This window comes from Pongo abelii, chromosome 8 (genome assembly GCF_028885655.2).
Source record: "Pongo abelii isolate AG06213 chromosome 8, NHGRI_mPonAbe1-v2.0_pri, whole genome shotgun sequence".
Lineage (NCBI taxonomy): Eukaryota > Metazoa > Chordata > Mammalia > Primates > Hominidae > Pongo > Pongo abelii.
In genome coordinates this window covers 59,404,540-59,428,907 of record NC_071993.2, presented here as the reverse complement: position 1 = coordinate 59,428,907, position 24,368 = coordinate 59,404,540, and the positions used below count along the sequence as shown (strand labels likewise).

The 24,368-nt window shown below is 40.8% G+C and overlaps 1 long non-coding RNA gene across 1 annotated transcript in view; it reads left to right on the top strand.

The window, feature by feature from the left end:
- Positions 1 to 24,368, top strand: part of LOC129048240 (uncharacterized) — a 216,511-nt gene that overhangs the window by 121,358 nt on the left and 70,785 nt on the right. Inside the window, exon 2 of the long non-coding RNA XR_010141443.1 lies at positions 13,976 to 14,124. This is a non-coding gene — a long non-coding RNA (uncharacterized LOC129048240). The remainder of the gene's footprint in view (positions 1 to 13,975; positions 14,125 to 24,368) is intronic.

Genomic DNA, 24,368 nt, shown 5'->3' with positions numbered 1-24,368 from the left:
TTCATTTGAGTTCAAGGCTGCAGTGATTACACCACTGCACTCCAGCCAGGGCAGCAGAGGGAGACCCTGACTATTTTTTTTTTTAAATAATTTATGTAGAATATCATGAGTATGTGTGTGTGTGTGTGAATGTGTGTGTGTGTGTGCACCCATGCGTTTCAGAAAGTGAGTGATAACACAGATCAGTTGGAGTGTATAAAGGTCAGGAATTGCTGCAGACTGTAAGCTGTAGGGACCGATTCAACAATGTGGGAAGATTTGGGCATTGCCGAGATGCTGGGAAAGAAAAGTTCAGACCCTAGAGCCCACAGAACAAAAACGATGTTGTAGATAGAGCTGTATAGCAGCTTATCTATGCCTTTGAGCCTGATGAAGTTTATCGTGGGCGGGAAGAAGCTTCAGGTAACAGCTGTTTCCCCTTGTCTCATGGGAAGCTGTGGCTCTAGTAACATGGAGATGAGGCGAAATTAAGACCTTTTAAAATTGTTAACTGTTATTTCCATAAACATAACTTTTGTTTTTGCTTTTAAGTGCAGGAGAAAAAGTAACATGGAGAAGAATATTGGGTTAGGGAAGTTCACAGCCATGGGAATGATAAATGCCCTGCGAATTAGTAATTGTATGGTCTATTTGTTTAAGAAACTGGTACTTTTTAAACAGTTACTGCGGCTCAGTGGGAAAAATCAGCTTTCAGGGGTGTTAAGTGTATTTGTACATGTGAGGGCCCACCCCTGGTTGAGATGAATGTGTGAGTATGCTGAGTAAATTCCACTTTAAATATGTGATTTTCCTCTTGGGTCTTAACAACCTGAGAGAGTATGATTCTGTGCTTTTTCAAAGCTGCAAAATATCTATGCATGGGCCAAAAAAATTAGAAAATTCAAGCATCATTTCAAAATAAAGTAGTATAAGTAGTAGCTTCCTTAGGATCAGGTGCTAAATTACAAACTTTACCTTTTATTTAATTATACTTGTCAGGCAGTCAGACAACAAGTATTTATTGAGAGCTTTCTCTGTTTCAGATGCTAGTTTAGATGTGGGGCAGATAGTGGAAGAATAACCAAGTCTCTGCCCTTAAGACGCTATAGACTAATTTGGTGAGAAAATAAACATGCAAATAAATGCTAACATTTGTATGCATATAAATTAAATAATTTAAGAAACTGGTAAATGCTATGAAGAAAACAAAAATTAGTGGTATTATAGAAGCGAACTCAGACCATCAGGAGCGCCTCTCTGAAGAGTGGCATCTGAGAAAGAAATAGCCATTGGAAGACCTGACCGAGAAGCATTCCACGGAGAAGATTTTGATGAGATGAATGTGACAGCTTGGAAGGATAGAAATAAGGCCACTGGGTGTGGACAATGAACAAGGGAGTGAAAGGAGGGGGAGAATTTTGAAGAGGTAGACAGGATTGCAGTACCACAGTAACTTTTGGTTGTGTAAAGAGATTGGTTTCACTCTAATAAAAATTAGGAGCTACTGGAGGGTTTCAGTATGAGGGTGGTGCTATCTTAGAATTTGGAAATGTCATTCTGGCTGTGTGTGAAGAATGGACTGTAGAGAAACAAGTTTGGAATCAGGAGGTTGCTGCCTTAGTCCAGATAAAAGATGCTGGTGGCTGATTCTAGGATGTAGCAATGGAGATGGTGAATAGTGATGACTTCTGCTATGCTGTAAAGTTAAACCAGTAGGATTTCCCACATGGTATGGATATGAATTGTGAGGGAAAGAAAGATCAAGGATACCTATTAGCTTTTTGGCTCACGGAACTGAGTTTATGGTCATAACATTCTCTGGAAAGACTGGAATGAGGAGGGTGGGTGTGGAAGTTAATGTTTGACTAGGCTAGTTCAGAGAGATCATTACACGTCTAAATGGAAGTGTTTATTTGACATTTGGATATCTGGCTGAAGGTGAAAATTGAGGTTGGAGTTATAGACTTGGGAGTCAGCAGCCTAGAGATGGGACTTAGACCAATGAGACTGGATGAGATCACCTAGGGAGAGAAGAGAGAAGGAGAAAAGGGAAAATGAAAAGGCCAAGGACAAACCTCTGGGGATTGTTAACATTTAGAGATCTAGCAGCGGATGGGACTGCAGAAAGACTGAGATGGAGCTGTAATTGAGGTAGGAGGAAATCCAGGTGAGTGTGGAGTCCTAGGATTCAGGAGAAGAAAGTGTTTGAAAGACTTTATTGTCAGCTTCATCCAATGCTGCTAGAGAAGCCTTATAAAACAAGAACTCAGCATAAACTCTTGGGTTTAGTGGTATAAATGGTTTAGGTGACCTTGATAGAAACCATCTCAGTGGAGTGGTGGAGAGATAATAGAAGACGGAAAGTGGATACAGTGAGTGTGGACATTTCTTATGAAGATAATCAGAGAAACGGGAAAGAGCTGGAAAAGGATGCATGGTCAAATGGAGTTTTTTTAAAAAGATGGGCAATATTAATGCATAATCTGCAAAGTGGAAGAACACAGAGAAAGAAAGAGAGAGAGTGAAAGGATATAGGCATGTAGGTGAGGAGGTGGATTCGATGATGCAAAGATGAAATTATTTTTATTTGATTATATATATTTTCTTTTTCTTTCTCTATTTTGAGGCTAGGTCATTAGGTGAGAGTGAGAACATATGTTACTAGGAAATGAAATAGTCATGACTGTTGAAGTTGGGTGTTAACTTGAGTCTTGAGGACATAAACCAAAAGTGAGGCCAGTAGCATGGTTGCAGACTTTTTTTTTTTGAATGATTTAGCTCAGGATTTGGCAAATTTCTTCTGTAAAGTGATAGATAGTAAAGTATTTTAGGCTTTGTGAACCATATAGTTTTCGTCTCACTACTCAATTCTGCCATTGTAGCATGAAAGTAGCCATAGACAACACAGAAATTAATAAATGTGGCTGTATTCCAATAAAAACTTATTTATAAAAGCAGGCAGTGTTCCGTATTTGGTCAAAGGTTATAGTTTGCTGACTCCTGGTTTAGCTGCGCGGGTGTGCATGTGAAGGCGGAAGATAAGTGGATAGCAATAGTCTTTTCTCCAAGTGAGTATATGGATTGAAAGAGGTGCCAGTGAAACGGGAAGGTTCCCTTGTCCTCCTCACAGGGTATGCGATGGGGATGTGGCTTGCTTCTTCAGTGCCCCGCTGCTCAAACCTCTAGGGGAGCATACAGAGGGGCAGGCTGCCGGGCTCCTACTCCATGGCAGTGTCTAAGGGTGAATGTTTGCAGCTGAAGCCCCACTGGGCGTGCATTACAGGGTGCTTTTTTGGGTTTAGCGTCTGTTGGTGGCTTGTGTTAACCAGCTTAATTAGACCCCCTTCCTTGTCACAAGGACAGAGGGATTTCTGTATCCCGAGATTTCTTGCCTTGGTGTACCAGAAGAATCGAATCTTCTTGGCCTGGAGAATGAGTGCAAAGTTTTATTCAATAGAAGTAGCTCTCAGCAGATGCGGAAGCCAGAAGCAGATGGTTTTCCCCTGGAGTCAGGCCGCTCAGTGACCCGCTCTTCCCTGATGGCTCCGGTCAAACTGCGGTTAGGGTCAAACTCTGCATCATTCCACCAGTCGATGACCTGCCGGCATGCCGGTGCCTGTAGGCGTGCTCTTCCGCCGGTGTGCTCTCCACGACCAGCCACTTGTGTCGTCTTCCTCTGATGTGTTTCTCACGATGTCCCGCTGTTTCTCTCACTGCCTTGCTAGGGTCTCAGGTTTTCATAGGCCCAGGATAGGGGCGTGGCGGGCCAGGGTGGGCTTGGAAAATGCAACATTTGGGAGCAAAGGCAAAAGTGCCTGTCCTCACCTAGGTCCGTGGAAGTGGAGCTCTAGCCAGGAACCCAGCTTTCTCTATCCAGCACTTCCCTTCTGCCTTCCCTATCATTTAAAGGGACCATACTCTTCCCTTCCCAGCACTCCCGTATCACCAGGAGATTCAGAGGGCTTACAAAAGATTTCGGAAAATGTACTACAGGCTTCAAGGAGGGCAACGAGGAAAATGAACACATAAGGACAATGATGGACAAGGATTCCAGGTTTCAAAGAGATTAGAGAATGTCAGTAGTGGCAATACCAAATCAGTGAGCCAGAAAGACAGGAGACAGAGGCAAGATACAGAAGGGTGCATGAAAGAGAGATTGTTGGAAGGTGGGGTAGTTACTGGGCAATAAGGTCTGGAGGGTGTGTAATTGAAATGCTTTGGAAGGGAAGATTAGGTTGTTGATTGGATTAGCTATGCGTATTACAAGAATGATAATGTAATTGGTGAGGAAAAGGAAGACAGTGATCCAGGCCCTGTGGAAGAGTGACCATGAGGTCAGCAGATGACCATAACCATAAAAGGCAATGAGGGTAAAGTTCAATGACTTGAACTTCAAAAGAATGGAGGTTTGTGAGAGAGGAAAGAGGGTGTTTCAATGGCGAGAACAAAGGATCCTGACCCCACCTCTATGCAGAGCATACAAGGCTGTGAAAAGAAAGGTTGCCACTACTGAGAGAGCTGCAGGTGTGCACAGTAGACAAATGAGATATTCCACTGAATCAAGGAAAGGAAAGTTCAGCCAAAGGCCAAAGCCTGAGAATATAGTGATGATGGGAGGATGAGTTCCTGTGGTCACAGAGGCTGTTCCCTAAGCTGGAGGAGCTGTGGCCATTGAGACTACCTGGTGATTGAGACCTTGTGGTAGTGGCCTCTTTCCTCCATACAGGGAGCAGGTGGGTGGGCAGCATAGCAGTCAGGAGAACAAGGCAGTTGGCTTCTGGTCAACCCTCCCTTCTGTGATGTGTCAAGATAGATTTTTTTCAAAACCTTTTTTTTTTCAATGCACTTTTAATAGACTTGATTGATGATTGGTTTTAACTGACAAATAATAATTGTCTATATTTATAGGGTATAGGGTAATGTTTTGGTCTACGTATCCACTGTAGAAAGATTTAATCAAACTAATTAACATATCCACTCTCCACCAACTTATTGTTGGTGGTGAGAATGTCAAAAATCTTTTCTTTTAGCAATTTTGAAATATGTAGTACATTATTATTGACTGTAGTCACTGTGCAGACCAATAGCTCACTAAAACTTATTCCTCCAGACTAATTGAAACTTTGCACCCCTTGAGCAACATCTCCCTTTACTCTGTTCCTCCTCCCACCCCAGTCCCTGGTGACCATGTCTCTACTCTCTGCTTCTATGAGGTTGGCTTTTTTAGATTTCACATGTAAGTGAGATGATGTGATATTTGTCTTTCTGTGCCTGGACTATTTCATCTCTCATAATTTCCATTTCCTTTTATTATAGCAAATACAGTGACCAAATTACATCTGTTCTCAAATTTAAATTGGGATGACTGGAACTTTTTAAAAAACTTATGAAGAAACGAGTTCACATTTAATTAAAATGTGTTTATGTCGCACATTCAGGATAATTGTATTCCCACTGCATTTCTGGAAGGGGGTTGAAGAATTTCCAACCTGCAGCAGATTTCCTAGCTTTGGTTTGGGTGAAGTCAGACTAGATGGTGACAGTAACACCTGGAGAAATGGAGAAAGGTGGCAGGATGGACTTCTCTGGGGGAAATTCTGTGTCTACACAGCAGAAAACAGTCTAGAAATGTCTTTGCACTGAAGTGAGGGGCATGTGTTAGGGTTTGTCCTCTGGAGGCTGTTTGTTTTTCTTCCATGGGCAGAGCAAGTCTCTGGTAAATCCAGCAGCATAAGATGCCACGAGGGGAGGGATGCTTAATGACAGGTTACAGCTAAGGGCAGTGTGGGAGGCGAGAGCTGGGTTTTGCGTTCCCGTAAATGGGTGTATTTTAACTTGACATTTCCTTTGCCAACAAAAAGGAAAAGAAAGAAGCATAATGCCATATAATAAAATGATATGGGACAATTGGGGAATGGAAATTAGGCCATATTAATAAAATCTTAATTTTATAATTACATTCTTAAGTGGGGCGATCACCTTACTTGATATTAATTTGGGTGCGGAAAGTTTTTATGGGCAATTATTGTGAAATTTTATATACTCTTTCGGGGCTGTGAGTGAAGGAATAGTAGAACTTAAAACTGTGGATACAAAGCCACAGGCTCTATTGGGAACACCTGCTACCAGATTCTGATGGAATTTGCTGAGAAGTACGATGTCATTTTGATTCTGTAATTTCCTCTCTGTGCGTATATGTGTGTTTGCTATATTTGGAAAAGATTTCAGGGTTGTACCAAAGGTGACTGAGAACCAATGTAAATAATTTCAGGGAGTGCCTGAAGGCACTGGAATGCAGGAATGCTTCTAGAACTGCAGAGGTAAGCAGGTTGTTCTGCATCCCCCTGGGTGCCACATCAATAGCACCATCTTCGTGGAAGAAAAATAATTTCCATTTAAAATTGTAACTGACGCCAGTGATCAGTTTCCTGCAAAGAGCAGGGATCAATAAATGGATTCTAAGCAATTATCAGCTTCTAATTATTTTGCATTTCAAAAGATGCCAGAAATCTCCAGGAAAATGTTGAGATTTTTAGGAAAAATGTTAGAATAAAAGGCTAGGAATGCAGAAGTAAGTAGCAAAGGATTGAGGCATTAACTCATCCAATACTTAACATTTTTAAATGAATTTCTTCTTTTTCTTATCCATGTGTCATGCATTATTCCAGGAGTTGAGGGCAAAGTAGTGATAAAAACAGAAATCTCTACCCTCATGGAGCTTACATTGTAGTGGATAGAGACAGATTGTAAAAAATATATAAAGAAGAAAAACATAGATTGGGTAGATAAGAGCTAGGGAGAGAAATGAAGCTGGAAACATGGATACTGAATGGTGTGTGCAAGGAGTCAGTTTTCAATAGGGTGGCAAGGAAAAGCTGTTCTAGGAAATAGCATTTGAGCAAGGATTTCACAATGCAAGGGAGTAAGTGATATTTAACAATGGATGGTCCATGCAGAGACAATAGAGGTTGCAAAAGCTGTGACCCTGCAGTATGCTGTGTGTGTCTGCAGACCAGCAAGGGGATACTGTGATTGGGTGGAGTGAGGTGGGAGTAGTAAGAGATGAGGACAGAAAGGGAAGTGTGGGAGCAGCATGTGCTGAGCCTTGTGCCTTGCAAGTCATTGTAAAACATTCATGGCTTCTCTAACTCAGAGGCAGTGGCTTAAGCTGGCTGACTTTTAACAGGTTTATTCTGGATAAAATATTGCAATTAGATTGTAAGTCATCAGGAGTGCAAGTAAGGAGATCAATTAAGGGGCTATGGAAAGTTCCAGGTGAGAAATGATAGTTGCTTTGGACTAGGGTGGTAACAACGGAGATGGGCAAAGGGATAATATTCTGGGTATATTTTTGAGGAGCTCTATGAGCATTTGCTGACTGATTGGGATGAGAAGTGAGAGAGGCAGAGAAATTAAAGATGAGGCTAAACTTTTGGGTCTGAACAACTGGAAGGGTGGAACTGCCATTCATTGACCTAGAGAAGACTGGAAAGTTGTGGGTGGTAGGGAAGGTCAGGACTTCAGCTTTTTACCTGCTGAATTTGAGCTGCCTGTTGGGCATGCAAGTAGAGAGGTCTTGTAGCAATCAAATATAAGAGTCTTGAAGTCAAAGAAGAGATCGAGGCTGGAGCTCTAAATATGAGTGTTAGCAGCATAATAATAGTATCTAAACCCATGACATGGAATGAGAACACTAAAGGAATGTGTGTAGATGTTTTTTTAAAGGTCAAGTAAAATGCTGAGAATTGCCCATTGGTTTTAGCAACCTAGAGATCACCAGCGAGTTTGACAAGAGTGGTGGGGATGGCAGAACTGATTGGAGAGGGTCCAAAAGAAAATCAAAGGAGAGAAATTTGAAACAGCAAGCAAATAAAATTATTTTTTTAACTGTATATTAAAGGGTGAGCAGAGAAATAGAGTAGTGGTCGGAGGGGGAAACAGTGTGAGGAGAACTATTTTACTTTATTTGTTATTTATTTTTTAATATTTAAGAAATGATATCAGGTTTGTGAGTGATCCACTAGAGAGGGAGAAAGTGATGACATAGAAGAGGAGGAGAATTGCTGAGCTCCATTAGTGAACAGGTGAGAAGGGCAGTGATCTGGTGCATAAGTAAAGGGATTGCCGCTAGCTAGCAGTTAGAGCAGTTCATGGTATCAGCAGGGAAGGCTAAGTACTTAGGCCCTGATTCTGGTAGGGCATAGAGATGTTGGCGTTTATTCAGGATGCCTTCTGATCGCTTCTATTTAGTTTAGGAAGTTTGGGTGCAGAAAGTGTGAAGGTGGCTAAATCTGCAGATATTTATTCTCTACCAATGAGCTTGGGGTTGGACTGGATGTGATCTGAGATGCTTGGGGGATAGCTTCAAGTACAGTGAGTGGGATTGGGCCAGTGTCCTTCTATAATGTTTCCTTATGCCCCAACACTACCTTGTCCCCTGCCACCAGGATCCAATTATTGATGTGAGGCCCTGAATTTTGTCTGCATTATTCCTGATTTGTATATTCCATCATTCTAAAAGAATAGACAGAAATAGTGTACATATATATATAACATTTATATATAACATATATATTATATATATTTTCTTTATCCAATCAACAGTTGGGGGAGACACTTAGGTTGGTTCCACGACTTTGCTATTGTAAACAGAGCTGCAATAAACATACGAGTGCAGGTGTTCTTTAATATAATAATTTCTTTTCCTTTGAGTAGATACCAGTAGTGGGATTGCTGGGTCAAATGGCAGCCCTATTTTTAGTTCTTTGAGATATCACCATACGATTTTCTATAGAGATTGAACTAATTTACATTCCTACCAAAAGTGTATGAACATACCTTTTTCACTGCATCCATATCAACATCTGATGTTTTCTGACCTTTTAATAAAAGCCATTCTGACTGGTATGATATCTCAGTGTGGTTTTAAGTTTTATTTCTCTGATTATTAGTGATGTTGAGTATTTTTTCACATGTTTGTTAGTCTTTTGTATTTCTTCTTTTGAGAAATGTCTATTCATATCATTTGCCTGGTTTTTCATGTGGTCATTTGTTTTTTCTTGTTGAGTTGTTTGAGTTCTTATAGCTTCTGGATGTTACTCCTTTGCCAGAGGGATACTTTGTAAATATTTTCTCCCATTCCACAGGTTGTTTGTTTATTCTGTTGTTTATTTCTTTTGCTGTGCAGAAGCTTTTTAGTTTAATTAGTCTTGTTTACCTGTTTTTGGTTTTGTTGTATTTGTTTTTGGGATCTTCATCATAAATTCTTTGCCTAGATTGATATCTGGAAAAGTTTTTCCTAGGTTTTGTTCTAGAATTTTTATAGTTGCAGGTCTTACATTTAGGTCTTTAATCCATCCTGAGTTAATTCTCGTGTATGATGAGAGATACGGGTCCAGTTTCATTTTTCTGCATATAGCTAGTCAGTTATCCCACACCAATTTATTGAATACAGTGTCCTTTCCCCATTGTTTATTTTTGTCCACGTTATTAGAAGATCAATTGATTGTAAGTATGCAGCTTTATTACTGGGGTCTTTATTCTGTTCCATTGATCTATGTGTATATTTTTGTACCAGTAACTTGCTGTTTTAGTTACTTTAGTCTTGTGTTATAATTTGAAGTCAGGCAATGTGATGCCTCCAGATTTGTTCTTTGTGCCTTTAAGTGCTTTGGCTATTTGGGCTCTTTATTGGTTCCATAACAACTTTAGGATTTTTTTTTCTAATTCTGTATGAAAAGACATTGGTAATTTTATAGGAATAGCATTGAATCTGTAGATCACTTTGGGCACTATGACCATTTTAACAATATTGATTCTTCCAATCTATGACCATGAGATGTTTTCCCATTTGCTTGTGTCATCTATGATTTATTTCTTTCTCTTGTCTGATTTCTCTGGCTAGGACTTCCAGTACTATGAGTATTGAAGTAGTGAAGTGGACATTTCTCTTGTTCCTGTTCTTAGGGGAAATGTTTTCAATTTTTTTTTCATTCAGCCTGATGTTGGCTGTGGATTTGTTATTTATGGATCTTATTATTTGAGGTATATTCTTGTGATGCCTAGTTTGTTGAGGGTTTTTACAATGAAGGGATGTTGGATTTTGTTGAATTTTTTTTTTTCATCTATTGAGATGATCATGTGATTTTTGTTCTTAGTTCTGTCTGCGTAGTGGATCATTAATTTGCACATGCAGAATCATCCTTGGATCCATGGAATTAAGCACACTTGATTATGGAGAACTATCTTTTTGATATGCTGTTGGATTCAGTTTGCTAGTATTTTGCTGAGGATTTTTGCATCTGTGTTCATTAGGGACACTGGCTTGCCGTTTTCTTTTTTTGTTGTGTTCTTGCCAGATTTTGGTATCAGGACGACACTGGGTAGAAAGAGTTAGGGAGGAATCCATCCTGTTTGATTTGTTGGAATACTTTCAGTAAGACTGGTACCAGCTGTTCTTTGTATATCTGGTAAAATTTTGGCTGTGAATCCATCTGGTCCTGGGATTTTTAAGGTGGATTTAAAAAAATTAATGATTTAATTTCATTATTTATTATTGGTCTGTTTAGGGCTTTTGTTTTTTCCTGGTTCCATCTTGGGAAGTTACATGTTTCAAGGATTTTTTTTTCACTTCTTCTAGATTTTCTAGTTTTTGGGTATAGAGGTGTTCATAATAGTCTCTGATGATCTGTGTTTTTCTGGTGTCAGTTGTGATGTCATCTTTATCATTCCTGATTGTACTGATTTAAATTGTTCCTGTTTTTTTTTAATTTTCTTTTCTTTTATTATTGTTATACTTTAAGTTTTAGGGTACATGTGCACAATGTGCAGGTTAGTTACATATGTATACATGTGACATGCTGGTGTGTTGCCCCCATTAACTCATCATTTAGCATTCGGTGTATCTCCTAATGCTATCCCTCCCCCCTCCCCCCACCCCACAACAGTCCCCAGAGTGTGATGTTCCCCTTCCTGTGTCCATGTGTTCTCATTGTTCAATTTCCACCTATGAGTGAGAACATGAAGTCTTTGGTTTTTCGTTCTTGCGATAGTTTACTGAGAATGATGATTTCCAGTTTCATCCATGTCCCTACAAAGGACATGAACTCAACATTTTTTATGGCTGCATAGTATTCCAAGAATGATGATTTCCAATTTCATCCATGTCCCTACAAAGGACATGAACTCAACATTTTTTATGGCTGCATAGTATTCCATGGTGTATATGTGCCACATTTTCTTAAGCCAGTCTATCATTGTTGGACATTTGGGTTGGTTCCAAGTCTTTGCTATTGTGAATAGTGCCGCAATAAACATACGTGTGCATGTGTCTTTATAGCAGCATGATTTATAGTCCTTTGGGTATATACCTAGTAATGGGATGGCTGGGTCAAATGGTATTTCTAGTTCTAGATCCCTGAGGAATCGCCACACTGACTTCCACAAGGGTTGAACTAGTTTACAGTCCAACCAACAGTGTAAAAGTGTTCCTATTTCTCCACATCCTCTCCAGCACCTGTTGTTTCCTGACCTTTTAATGATTGCCATTCTAACTTGTGTGAGATGGTATCCCATTGTGGTTTTGATTTGCATTTCTCGGATGGCCAGTGATGGTGAGCACTTTTTCATGTGTTTTTTGGCTGCATAAATGTCTTCTTTTCAGAAGTGTCTGTTCATGTCCTTTGCCCACTTTTTGATGGGGTTGTTTGTTTTTTTCTTGTAAATTTGTTTGAGTTCATTGTAGATTCTGGATATTGGCCCTTTGTCAGATGAGTAGGTTGTGAAAATTTTCTCCCATTTTGTAGGTTGCCTGTTCACTCTGATGGTAGTTTCTTTTGCTGTGCAGAAGCTCTTTAGTTTAATTAGATCCCATTTGTCTATTTTGGCTTTTGTCGCCATTGCTTTTGGTGTTTTAGACATGAAGTCCTTGCCCATGCCTATGTCCTGAATGGTAATGCCTAGGTTTTCGTCTAGGGTTTTTATGGTTTTAGGTCTAACGTATAAGTCTTTAATCCATCTTGAATTAATTTTTGTATAAGGTGTAAGGAAGGGATCCAGTTTCAGCTTTCTGCATATGGCTAGCCAGTTTTCCCAGCACCATTTATTAAATAGGGAATCCTTTCCCCATTGCTTATTTTTCTCAGGTTTATCAAAGATCAGATAGTTATAGATATGCAGTGTTATTTCTGAGGGCTCTGTTCTGTTCCATTGATCTATATCTCTGTTTTGGTACCAGTACCATGCTGTTTTGGTTACTGTAGCCTTGTAGTATAGTTTGAAGTCAGGTAGCGTGATGCCTCCATCTTTGTTCTTTTGGCTTAGGATTGACTTGGCGATGCGGGCTCTTTTTTGGTTCCATATGAACTTTAAAGTAGTTTTTTCCAATTCTGTGAAGAAAGTCATTGGTAGCTTGATGGGGATGGCATTGAATCTATAAATTACCTTGGGCTGTATAGCCATTTTCATGATATTGATTCTTCCTACCCATGAGCATGGAATGTTCTTCCATTTGTTTGTATCCTCTTTTATTTCATTGAGCAGTGGTTTGCAGTTCTCCTTGAAGAGGTCCTTCACATCCCTTGTAAGTTGGATTCCTAGGCATTTTATTCTCTTTGAAGCAATTGTGAATGGGAGTTCACTCATGATTTGGCTCTCTGTTTGTCTCTTATTGGTGTATAAGAATGCTTGCGATTTTTGTACATTGATTTTGTATCCTGAGACTTTGCTGAAGTTGCTTATCAGCTTCAGGAGATTTTGGGCTGAGACGATGGGGTTTTCTAGATATACAATCATGTCATCTGCAAACAGGGACAATGCGACTTCCTCTTTTCCTAATTGAATACCCTTTATTTCCTCCTTCTGCCTAATTGCCCTGGCCAGAATTTCCAACACTATGTTGAATAGGAGTGGTGAGAGAGGGCATCCCTGTCTTGTACCAGTTTTCAAAGGGAATGCTTCCAGTTTTTGTCCATTCAGTATGATATTGGCTGTGGGTTTGTCATAGATAGCTCTTATTATTTTGAGATATATCCCATCAATACCTAATTTATTGAGAGTTTTTAGCATGAAGAGTTGTTGAATTTTGTCAAAGGCCTTTTCTGCATGTATTGAGATAATCATGTGGTTTTTGTCTTTGGTTCTGTTTATATGCTGGATTACATTTATTGATTTGCGTATATTGAACCAGCCTTGCATCCCAGGGATGAAGCCCACTTGATCATGGTGGATAAACTTTTGGATGTGCTGCTGGATTTGGTTTGCCAGTATTTTATTGAGGATTTTTGCATCAATGTTCATCAAGGATATTGGTCAAAAATTCTCTTTTTTGGTTGTGTCTCTGCCCAGCTTTGGTATCAGGATGATGCTGGCCTCATAAAATGAGTTAGGGAGGATTCCCTCTTTTTCTATTGATTGGAATAGTTTCAGAAGGAATGGTACCAGTTCCTCCTTGTACCTCTGGTAGAATTCGGCTGTGAATCCATCTGGTCCTCGACTCCTTTTGGTTGGTAAGCTATTGATTATTGCCACAATTTCAGATCCTGTTATTGGTCTATTCAGAGATTCAACTTCTTCCTGGTTTAATCTTGGGAGGGTGTATGTGTCGAGGAATTTATCCATTTCTTCGAGATTTTCTAGTTTATTTGCATAGAGGTGTTTATACTATTCTCTGATGGTAGTTTGCATTTCTGTGGGATCTGTAGTGATATCCCCTTTATCATTTTTTATTGTGTCTATTTGATTCTTCTCTCTTTTCTTCTTTATTAGTCTTGCTAGCGGTCTATCAATTTTGTTGATCCTTTCAAAAAACCAGCTCCTGGATTCAATAATTTTTCGAAGGGTTTTTTGTGTCTCTATTTCCTTGAGTTCTGCTCTGATTTTAGTTATTTCTTGCCTTCTGCTAGCTTTTGAATGTGTTTGCATCAGTGGCATCCTAAGGCTTTTTTATAGGGGCAAGACGGCTTCCAGTGGTAACCAGAGCTTTGTGCTTCCTGTGCAGATCTGGCAGACACTCCTAGAGGCCCTGGAACTCTGGCCCAAGGCTCTCTGACTGACTCCTTCCCAGATCTTCTCGGCTTAGCGGCTGAAGACTGACACTGCCCGATCGCCTCGGAAGCTCCCTAAACCATTACGGATGCCAAGCTTCAGGTAACTGTCACAGTGGAGGGTAAGCCCGTCCCCTTCTTAATCAACATGGAGCTTTTTTTTTTTTTTTTTTTTGAGAGGGATTAGTCTAGCTAGTAGTCTGTCAATTTTGCCTATTCTTTGGAAGAACCAATATTTCATTTTGTTAATTCTTTATATCATTTTTTTGTTTCAATTTCATTTAGCTTTGCTCTGATCTTTGTTGTTTATTTTCTTCTGCTACCTTTGGGTTTTGTTCTTGTTTTTCTAGTTCTTTAGGTGTGATTGTTAATTTGAGATTTTTCTATCTTTTTGGTGTAGCCATTTAATGCCATACACTTTCTTCTTAGCATTTTTTTTGCTGAATCCCAGAGGTTTTGGCATGTTGCATCTCTATTTTCACTCGTTTCAAAGAATTTTTTGACTTCTGCCTTAATTTCATTGTTTACCCAAAAGTCATTCCGGAGCAAGTTGTTTCATTCCCATGTACTTGTGTAGTTTTGAGGATTCCTCTTGGTATTGATTTCTAATTTTATTCCATTGTGGTCTGAGAAGATACTTGATGAAATTTTAACTTTTCAAAAAATTTATTGAGGCTTGTCTTATGGTCAAGCCTATGCTCAATTTTGGAGAATGCTTCATGCACAGATGAGAAGAATATATATTCTGCGGTTGTTGGGTAGATTGTTTTACAGATGTCTATTAGGTCCATTTGGTCTGTAGTCCAGTTTATGTCCAGAGTTTCTTTGTTGATTTTCTGCTTTGATGATTAGTCTAGTGACGGCAGTGGGGTGTTGAAGTCCTCCACTATTATTGTATTGCTGTCAGTCTGTATTCTTAGGCTTAGTTGTATTTGTTCTATGCATCTGGGTGCTACAATGTTGGATGCATATATATTTATGATAGTTAAATATTTTTTCTTTTATTGAACCTTTATTTTTATATAATGCTTTCCTTTGTCTTTTTGTACTGTTGTCGGTGTACAGTCTATCTGATATAAGAATGGCTACTCCTGCTCTTGTGTATTTCCAATTGCATCATATATCTTTTTCCACCCTTTTACTTTTAGTCTGAATGTGTCTTCAGCCAGTAGGTGGGCCTCTTGCAGAGAACAGGTGGCTGAGTTTTTTAAGAAATCCAATATGCCATTTTGTGTCTTTCCAGTGGGGCACTTAGACCATTTACATTCAAAGTTAATATTGATATGTGAGGTTTTCTTCCTAATGTAGTGTTGTTGGCTAGTTGTTTTGGAGTTTTGATTGTGAATTTGCTTTATGGGATCTGTGAGCTTTGTATTTATGTGTCCTTTTTTGATGGTATTATTCTTTCATTACCATGTTTAGAACTCCTTTGAGCATTTCTTGTAGGACTGGTCTGGTGGTAACAAATTCTCTAGCAATTACTTGTCTGGGAAAGACCTTATTTCTACTTTATTTATGAAGCTTAGTTTGGTAGGACGCAAAATTACTGGGTGGCACTTTTTTTTCTTTAAGGAGGCTAAAAATAGGCCACCAATATTGTCTGGATGTAGGGTTTCTGTTGAAAACTCTACTGTTAGTCTGATCAGTATTACTTTGCAGGTGATTTGACCCTTTTCTCCAGTTGCCTTTAAGATCTTTTTCCTTAGCGTTGACCTTGGATAGACTGATGACTGTATGCCTTGGTAATTGTCATTTTCTATGGTGTGTCATATGTGTTCTATGGGTTCCTTTATCTGGATGTCTATCTCTCTAGCAATATTAAGAACATTTTCTTGAATTATTCTCTTAGATATGTTTTCCAAGTTGCTTATGTTTTCTTCTCTCTCAGGAATGCCAATAAGTCATAGGTTTGGTCACTTTACATAATCCCATATTTCCTAAAAGCTTTGTATAGTCTTTAAAATTCTTTTCCCCTTATTTCTGTCTGATTGTGTTAATTCAAAAGACTGATTTTCAAGCTCTGAAATTATTTCCTCTGCCTGGTCTACTTTATTGTTAATGCTTTCAATTATATTTTGAAATTTCTTAAGTGAATTTTAATCTCCAGATGTTATGATTGATTTTAAAAAAATATTTATCTCTTCCTGCATTTCCTGGATTGCTTTCATAGTTTCTTTGTGTTGACTGTCAATCTCATCTTGGCATCTTTGAGCTTCCTTGCAATCCGTACTTTGAATTTTTTATGTGTCATTTCTGAGTTTCCATTTTATTTATGGTCCATTTTTAGAGAGCTAGTGTAGTGACATCACTTTTGGTGGGTTTCTGCTGGGAAAACTGCAGTCCACCACATTTAGTGATGTTACAACATTCAGATTTTTCGTGGTGCCAGGATTCTTACACTGGTTCCCTCTTCTCTGGAGTCGCTGCCACTTCTAATATTTGAAATTACTTTTGTGCAGATATATATGTATATATATATATATATATTTTTTTTTTTTTTCCCTTTCCTCTCCTCCCTAGGGAGTGTGACTGTAGAGTATGTTTGGTAGGTTCTTTTGACTTTGCTTCTATAACCCTGTGCACTTATGGGGAGAGGTTTATATTGGGCTATGTGGTTCAATCCGTAGGCCAGTAGATGGCACTTGCAGGTAAGAGCCAAGTGCACCACAAGTAGATGGGTAAGTATGGAATCTTTGCTTACTGTGAGGTGCTTTCTGTTGTTTCAGGTGATAGGCTGGACAATGGAGTGCCTGGTGTCCTGAGCTTCCTGTTCAGCAGAGGCAGAGGACCCTCTGGCTTGGCCACAAATTCCCCAATGACAAGAGCAGTCACCAGCCCTAAAGAGGGTGGCTGGGGGAAGTCCATGGTGAAATGTGCTGAGGTCTCTGTGGGGAGGGGTGTGAGGGGGCCTCACTGGCTCAGTCTCCTAGATAGGCAGGAATGCAATCTGTTTCTCTTTCACATCCCTGTCTCAGGGTTCATGACTTTCAGTTCAGATGCACACTGTATCCTATCTCTAGAAATCAATATAGCTGAGAACCTTGGAAAATAAATGCCTGTCCTTGAATCTCTCCATGGGAGTGGTTTTGGGGTAGAACCTCTTCACTCAGCATGATATAGATAGTTTTATGGCTTACCTGCTGCAGAAATGCTGCTGCTTTTTATAGGGAGGGCTTCTGCCTTTTGGCCAATGCAGGTGGGTGTTACTTATGGTGGTGTTGATTGGTTGGATTAGTCCAACCTCAGGCCCTGGGGGAAGCGGTCAAGTGCCAGCAGTGTTGGAATGGGCTAGGTAGTTCCCCACTTCCCAGGGCCATAGATGGCCTATTGGATGGTGTGTATGGGTCAGGAAGGGGCTGGACCAGGGTCAGGTTATCCCAGAGTTCAGGTGCTGGCTGAGATGGGGAGAGGTGGGCTAGTTTCTGGATCTCTAGCAGAACTCACAGGCAAAGGTAGGCAAAATGCTCAGGTGGTGAGAGATGTGCCTGAAGGCAGATCACAGGGCTATTGGGGCTGGGCTTTGAGAAGGGCTGTGGGCTGCACCTGAAATGTTTAGGCAGGAGCAGGACAGCTGTGCTCTGGGCCTTTCAATGGGGAGGGCTGGTCCCCTCAGCTGGACAGTGAAGACTGGCAGCTGTAGGGTGTGTTGTCCACTCGCACTTCCCTCCTGCAGATGTAGTGCTGGATTTCACTGTTAGGGGCACACAAAGGTGTCAGGCTTCCCCACTCCCTCCCTGGCCTGGGGTGGTGAGGCAAAGGCAGTGGTAGCAGCAACTGTGGAAGAATTGTCACTGGCTTCTGAGAGTTGGGCTCTCAAAAGAATGCTGAGTACCAGCCATAGTGTTCAGATAGGGGTGAGAAGGCTTCATTAGGGGTCTGCCACTGAAGCCAGCAAGTCCCATTTGGTAGGGAGCAATGGAGGTGGGAAGTCATGGGGTGCATAGTCTGCTTGTTGCTCCTCTGCACCTCAGCTACGGTATCTGCACTGGAGGCACTAAGAAAATGCCCTGTCTCCCTGTTCTCTCCTTGGCCTAGGGATGGCAAGGAAGGAGGCAGCAGTGGCAGTGATTCTAAAGGGCTTGTGACCTCTGGGAGTTACAGTCTCAGAGTAATGCAGAGCTGCAGACACAGTGTTCAGGCAGGGGTGAGGCAGGTGCTCTGGGGTCCCAAGCTGGCAAGGCCCACTTAGTAGGGAGAAGGGCAGGTGGGGAGCTTCATGGTACAGTCTGGAAGCTCCTCAGTACTGTGGCTGCAGCATCCGTTTTTGGGATGTGCAAAAGTGCCTGGCCTCCCTTCTTGTTGGGGTGGTGACAGTTAGTGCTATGTGGGATTGAGTACTGCCTCTGCACAGGCTCCAGGCAGCTCTCTTTGTCTGTCTGGAGGCCCACGATGAAGGTGTGTATCCCTGGCGGGGGGGTGGGGGTCTCTCATTCACTCATGGTTTTCCCACATTAGGGAGCCTCCCTCAGCTCTGCTGGTCCTGGGTGAGCAGCTGCCCGACTTCACTCCTCTTTGTTCTCTGTGGGTCCTGTTGCTTCCCTGGTGAATCCCAGTGTGATCTCTTAGAAGATCCACTTGAAGAGTTAGTATTTACTTGTCACTTTGTTTCCTCTCGTGAGAGAGGCATGCACTACCTACTCCTAGTCAGCCATATTGAACTGGAACTTTTTTCTTTTTAAATTTTTTTTCCTTTTAGCATTCCCTATAATTTTTTTTTTGAAAGCTGCACCTGGTGCACTGGATAAAAGAAACTAAGGTAAATAAACTGTTAGCATGAGATTTTATGTTTATATGGCTAGCAGTTAGACTGTTTATTTATTGTTTGTTATAGTTAAAGGTGTCAGAGGCTAAAATTTCCTCTAGTGTTCTCTTTCGTTTTTGTCTCTACTGTTGTCTTCAGATTTCTCAGAGACTCCTTCTTGAATAGAGTCTGAGCCTTGCAGTTCTTTTCAACAGTAATCTGTTATGATATAGGAAAATATAGAATGTGGTAAGGTATTGGGGGAGAGGGAGCCTGTTTACTTATGATCAAGTATCAGTCTTTTGGTGGGCCTGTGCTTCTATGCTGTGACCTTCCCAAGTGCTTCTCAGCTCACTCCCTTCCTCTCTTAGTTGATACAAAATGGCTGGGTATTTCCCACTTCTATTGTTGGTTTGGCTTAGGTAAAACTCATGATGGTTAGGCTCTGGTAAAATCGGTTTTTTTGAGGTTGGGTCTTAGTTAACAAGAACAGAAATATCTGAGTGTATTTAAAAATGGTTACTTTTGGCCGAGTGTGATGGCTCATGCCTGTAATCCCAGCACTTTGGAAGGACGAGACGGGTGGATCACGAGGTCAGGAGATGGAGACCATCCTGGCTAACACAGTGAAGCCCTGTCTCTACTAAAAAATACAAAAAAGTAGCGGAGCGTGGTGGTGGGTGCCTGTAGTCCCAGCTACTTGGGAGGCTGAGGCAGGAGAATGGCGTTAACCTGGGAGGTGGCACTTGCAGTAAGCTGAGATTGTGCCACTGCACTCCAGCCTGGGCGACAGAGACTCCATCTCAAAATAAATAAATAAATAAAAGGTTACTTTTCCCCTCTCTCTGTCTAAAGTATAGGGGAATATTTTTCTGATCCTTGCTCTGATAACTTGGTGGGGCTCCTGGAGATAACACTGAAGAACATGTCCCCATCCCGTGGGCCCCGAAGAGGTTTTATCTCTGAAGTTACTCCATACTGAGCCTCAAGAAATTAGTCAATTACCCTTTAAGCGCTCCTACCCACAGGCTCCACATGTGGTTTCTGCCCCTAATAAGCTCCAATTTTCTGTATTCACCTGTATCTCCAGATTTGGGGAAAGCAATTTGCCCTGTTTCCTCAATTGACCAAAGATTTGTTGATTTTTCTGTTTTTCTTCTTGCAAAGAGGTGAGTGATGACTTCCAAGCTCTTGCATGTTGGACTGGAAATAAGAGTCAAAAGGCCTTTCAATGGGAAATTATTCAGCTCATCATACACTTAGCCCAAAAGAAAGCAAAGGAGAGAAATTAATACCAAAAATTTGTTGTTAAAAAGGCAGAAGAAAGATGATCAACGGGATGAGTAAAGAGAAATAAGGAAGGGGAATTCTCATATTTTGATGGTTTAGAATTATATTTTGACCTAATCAAAAATAAAAATCTATTTTCTTTTCATTTTTTTCTTCCTCTTGCCTCTTCCTTGACTTTACTCTTGTCTTCCTTTATTTCCTCTGTCCTTCTCCTATCTTCTTCTTTTCTTTCCTTGTTTTAAGAGTTGGGGAGATTTCTTCTCTGGTTCAGTCATGTCAGTATTGATATTTCTACTAGGGGAAAAGTGGCCCATCCCCTTTTAGACTGGCTGCACTGGCATGCCAGACAGATGTATCGTGTTGGAATCACCTTGATGCTTATATTGGAGCCTGTCCCGGACCTTTTTTCTTTTTTCAAATAATCTCTTATTAAAAAAACATTTTATTGAGGAATAACTGACATACAAGAAGTTGTACATATGTAAACACAACTTGATGATAAGATCAAGTTTGAAGATAAGTATATACCAGTGAAATTATCACCACAATCTGTGCCATAAACACATCACTCCTTCATGGTTCTTACTGTACATTTTATTTGTGTTAACAATAGGGCAAACATAGGGTGGCTTGGCTCTCAGGGATCCCCTCTGAAGGTCACTAATTGAACTATCAAGGGAGGATGATTCACTCACTTACCAAGTGCTGAATACAAGTGTCTAGGAGAAGGATTGAAAGCTACCAAGTACCTCTTCACTTGACATGTTAGAGTTTAGGGCATTGCTTTCCATTGTTTTTAATATGCTTTGCTTATACTCTTGTGGACCATTTCAGTCTTCATTAATTTTCACAGGGCTCTTGCTGTAGAGAGAATGAACATATAAGCTCTCCTTTTTTGGCTTTAGTGGGATGTTATTCAGAAGTAACTCCTGCAGTCTAGTGAGTCAGCAGTCCTGGTTTTTGCCAGGACTGTGGAGAGTCATGCCTCTGTGGAGGCCAGCACATCATCTGATGATGGGGCCATAACAGCCTGGACACTGATCACAGGTGTGTGCCTTATCAAATGGGTGATACTGTTAATGCTGAGACAAACAAATGTCCTTAGAATCTCAGCATGATGGACTGTCTTGTGTATACTCAAAACCTAAAAAGATTAGCAATTGTTATTCAGTGTTTGGCCCTCCAAGCATCCCAGGAATCTAGTTATAAGATCCAGGCTGCATCTTCACCTAGTCTAACTCTAGCTTTTTTGTTCAGAACTTCAATAAGTCATTAAATATAGTATTAAGTATCCAAGAGCCTTGAATAAGGAAATAGAAGAGAAGCCATTGTATTGACTTTGAGTAGAAGGGAGTGGCAGATGTCTTGCAAAGGAGGAATGAATAAAGGTAAGCAAACAAGGCCTGGTTTGTGGCAGAAGATTAAAAAAAGCCCAATGTTGGTGCGAGCTTGGAAGTGAGTTGGAAATGCATCACCTTCAGAGGAAGGTAATTCAGAAAGAAAAAGAAAGAGATATACAATCAGAGTTTTGCTTCTGTATCTTGGGCCTAATTATCCTTAGAGGATATACCCTCAGGTGCCGCAATCCTGAGAATTCAAACCCATTCTTCCACTTACTAGCTGTTTATCCTTGGGCAAGTTACTTAACTACTCTGTTCTTAGAGTTATTACAAAAATTAAATTGTTTAATACCTATAATGCTCTTAGAATACTGCCTGGCAAGTTGTCAGCACTATTAAGTATATGAATCCTATATTATGTAATCGTGGATTGCTTCCTTTGAACTATGTTGTGAGTATGGAGGTTATAGAGGTACCTGATGCATGTGTGCAGTTGTAAAATTTGGTCCTGTCACTGAGGAGATTTCAAAAGTGCAATATTCAGCAAAATACTGCAACTTAAAGTTGCAAGGGAATCATGTAGATTGTCCACTCCACATAGTCTATAATAACTATTTAAGATCAATTTGGAGAAGGCTTTCCAGGGGCTTTGTGCAGTCTCTGACAGCAGCTATCTTGCCGCACAGGCTCTTCAGGGACTTGGGTGAAGATATAAAGGGTGTGCCCATTGGAGCTATGGGGGAATACATACAGTACATGTTTGTTTAAAACAAATCAGATCCCAAAAGGTGTGGTTCAGCTTAAACTCTTCTTGCCTGTCTCACTGCAGCTCCTAACACTGCTCTCCTTTTAGTGTTAGGCTACACCACTTGGGTGTTTCTGTGCACACTGCATATCCTTTCCTTGTGCTATTCTTTCTTCCCAGATGTTTGGGGAATGCTTCTTTTGGGTCATTAGCCGAATAAAGCCATTCCTCTCTGGGGCACCTTAAAGGCCATTATGCTTTAATCACAACCCAGGAAACTGCCTGCAGCTCTTGGAGGCTCAAGGCAGACCCAGGGCTTTGTTGGCAAATCTCAGCTTTGCCTTGGATGGCAGGATGAGGTCAGGCACCTGTCCCCATGGGCTCAGTTCACACATACACCTTTATTTCACACTGAGCAACACGCTGTCAACCTTGTGAAGAAAATGGATCTTCTCACTCTAGCGAGGACCTGCTCATACCCCAATTTGGCTATACCACTTGCCTCTGCACAGCCATCTGTGCCACCAGTGATGAAGGGCATCTCATTTAAGGGTTTATTAAACAGACTTAATTAGGCAGGGAGACCAGGAAATGGCTTTATTATTCTCTCTCACTGCATTCAATTCCATTCTGTTTGCTCTTCCTTCCCCATCACAGGATTGAATCTAGGGATGGTCTCACAGCATTTCTGACCTGTTTTAGATACTAGAATAGTCATGTCTTCAGGTATTAGCAAGTTGAGATATATTTAAATTAAAGCTTCCTTCCCAGATGCAGAGGAAAGCCTCTCCTCCTCACCTTCTCAGGCCTGGCTCTGCTCATGGATCATAGTTGGGATTGGGCTGGTTCTGCTCCTTCACTCTGCATAAACATTGTCCTACCTCTTCCACATAGTCCCTCTGCATCCTGCTGGATTCGGGCTTGGAGGAGGGAGCCATTCCCTCATTCAACAAATATTCACTGTGTTTTAAATTTACGTCTGGTACTGCTCAGAGTTCTGGATATAAACCCTGATGATAACGTCCTGCTTCATGGAAATTTTTTCAAGCAGGGTGAGGCAAAATGTGTTAATAAAAATATATTGAATCTTAAGACAATAGGAGGTGTGGGGGAAAGTAAAGCAGAAAAGGGGAACAGGGATTTCTCGGAAGGGGGTTTGCCATTTTATATAGAGTGGTCAATGAAGGACATTCTCGTTAAGTGACATTTGGGAAAAGATCTAAGGGAAATAAGTGAGTGGGTCATGGAGAAATATGGGGAAGAAAACCCAAGCAGAGGAGACCTCATATTCAAAGGACACAAGATGTGAACATTGAGGCAGAGAAGTAGTGAGGATAAGATGGAGTGAAGTCATGGAGATGTCAAGGTCAGAAGTGGAGAGGCCAGTTGAGGGATTGTTGCAGTAATCTAGGAACAGGAGGAGATCTGCACAGAGCTTGGCATTGCCCATTACCGACTATCTTCTGAAGGTAAACCAGAAGCTGGAGGTTTAAGGAGCAGGGAGAAGATGTGAAGGAGGAGAGGAGGGAAGGGAAAGAACTAGGGAATTGTGGTTGCAGAATTGCAGCAGTCCTAGGGGCCCCTTGAGGTTAGTGGTCATTAATTCAAACAAAAACAAGTCGGCTTGGTTTTACTTAGGTGACATTCTACAGCCTGAGTGCAGAACATTTTTTCCAAAACATAATTTTGTGGGTTCTTTGGAGACTGTCGTATGAGGACATCTAATGTAACTCATTCGTTTGTGACTCTTTTCCGTCCCTATGAGGTGAAAAAATTCTGGGATCTTGCATTTTGGCAGGACACCATCTTGTTCAGGATCCTTTAAAAGTGACTTGAGATTTTATTTTATTTGCACTTCCCAGAGCATTCACATGCTTCTTGGGAATTTTGCATTCTTTCCTGTCATTGGTGGAGACATAGCTGACCCCCTGTTTTCCTCTCTCCTTGTTCAACTCTTGTGGCTGATTCAGACCTGTCCAAGTCACAGTCCACAAACTATCTCGTTGCAACCCACACTTTAGGGGATACATGTTAAGTTCTTCCAAGAATTTTCCAGGCTTGATCCGGTCAAACTGCTATGTTTCTGCAGCCTAGAAATACTGTCTAACTAGAGAATAAGATGGTAACTTCCTTTTCATGGAAGTACAGACTTGGATCTCTTTTTATTCTTCCTTAAAAAAAAGATTGCTAGGATAAAAGCACTACACCTGTGTAATAGGACACCTGCATAC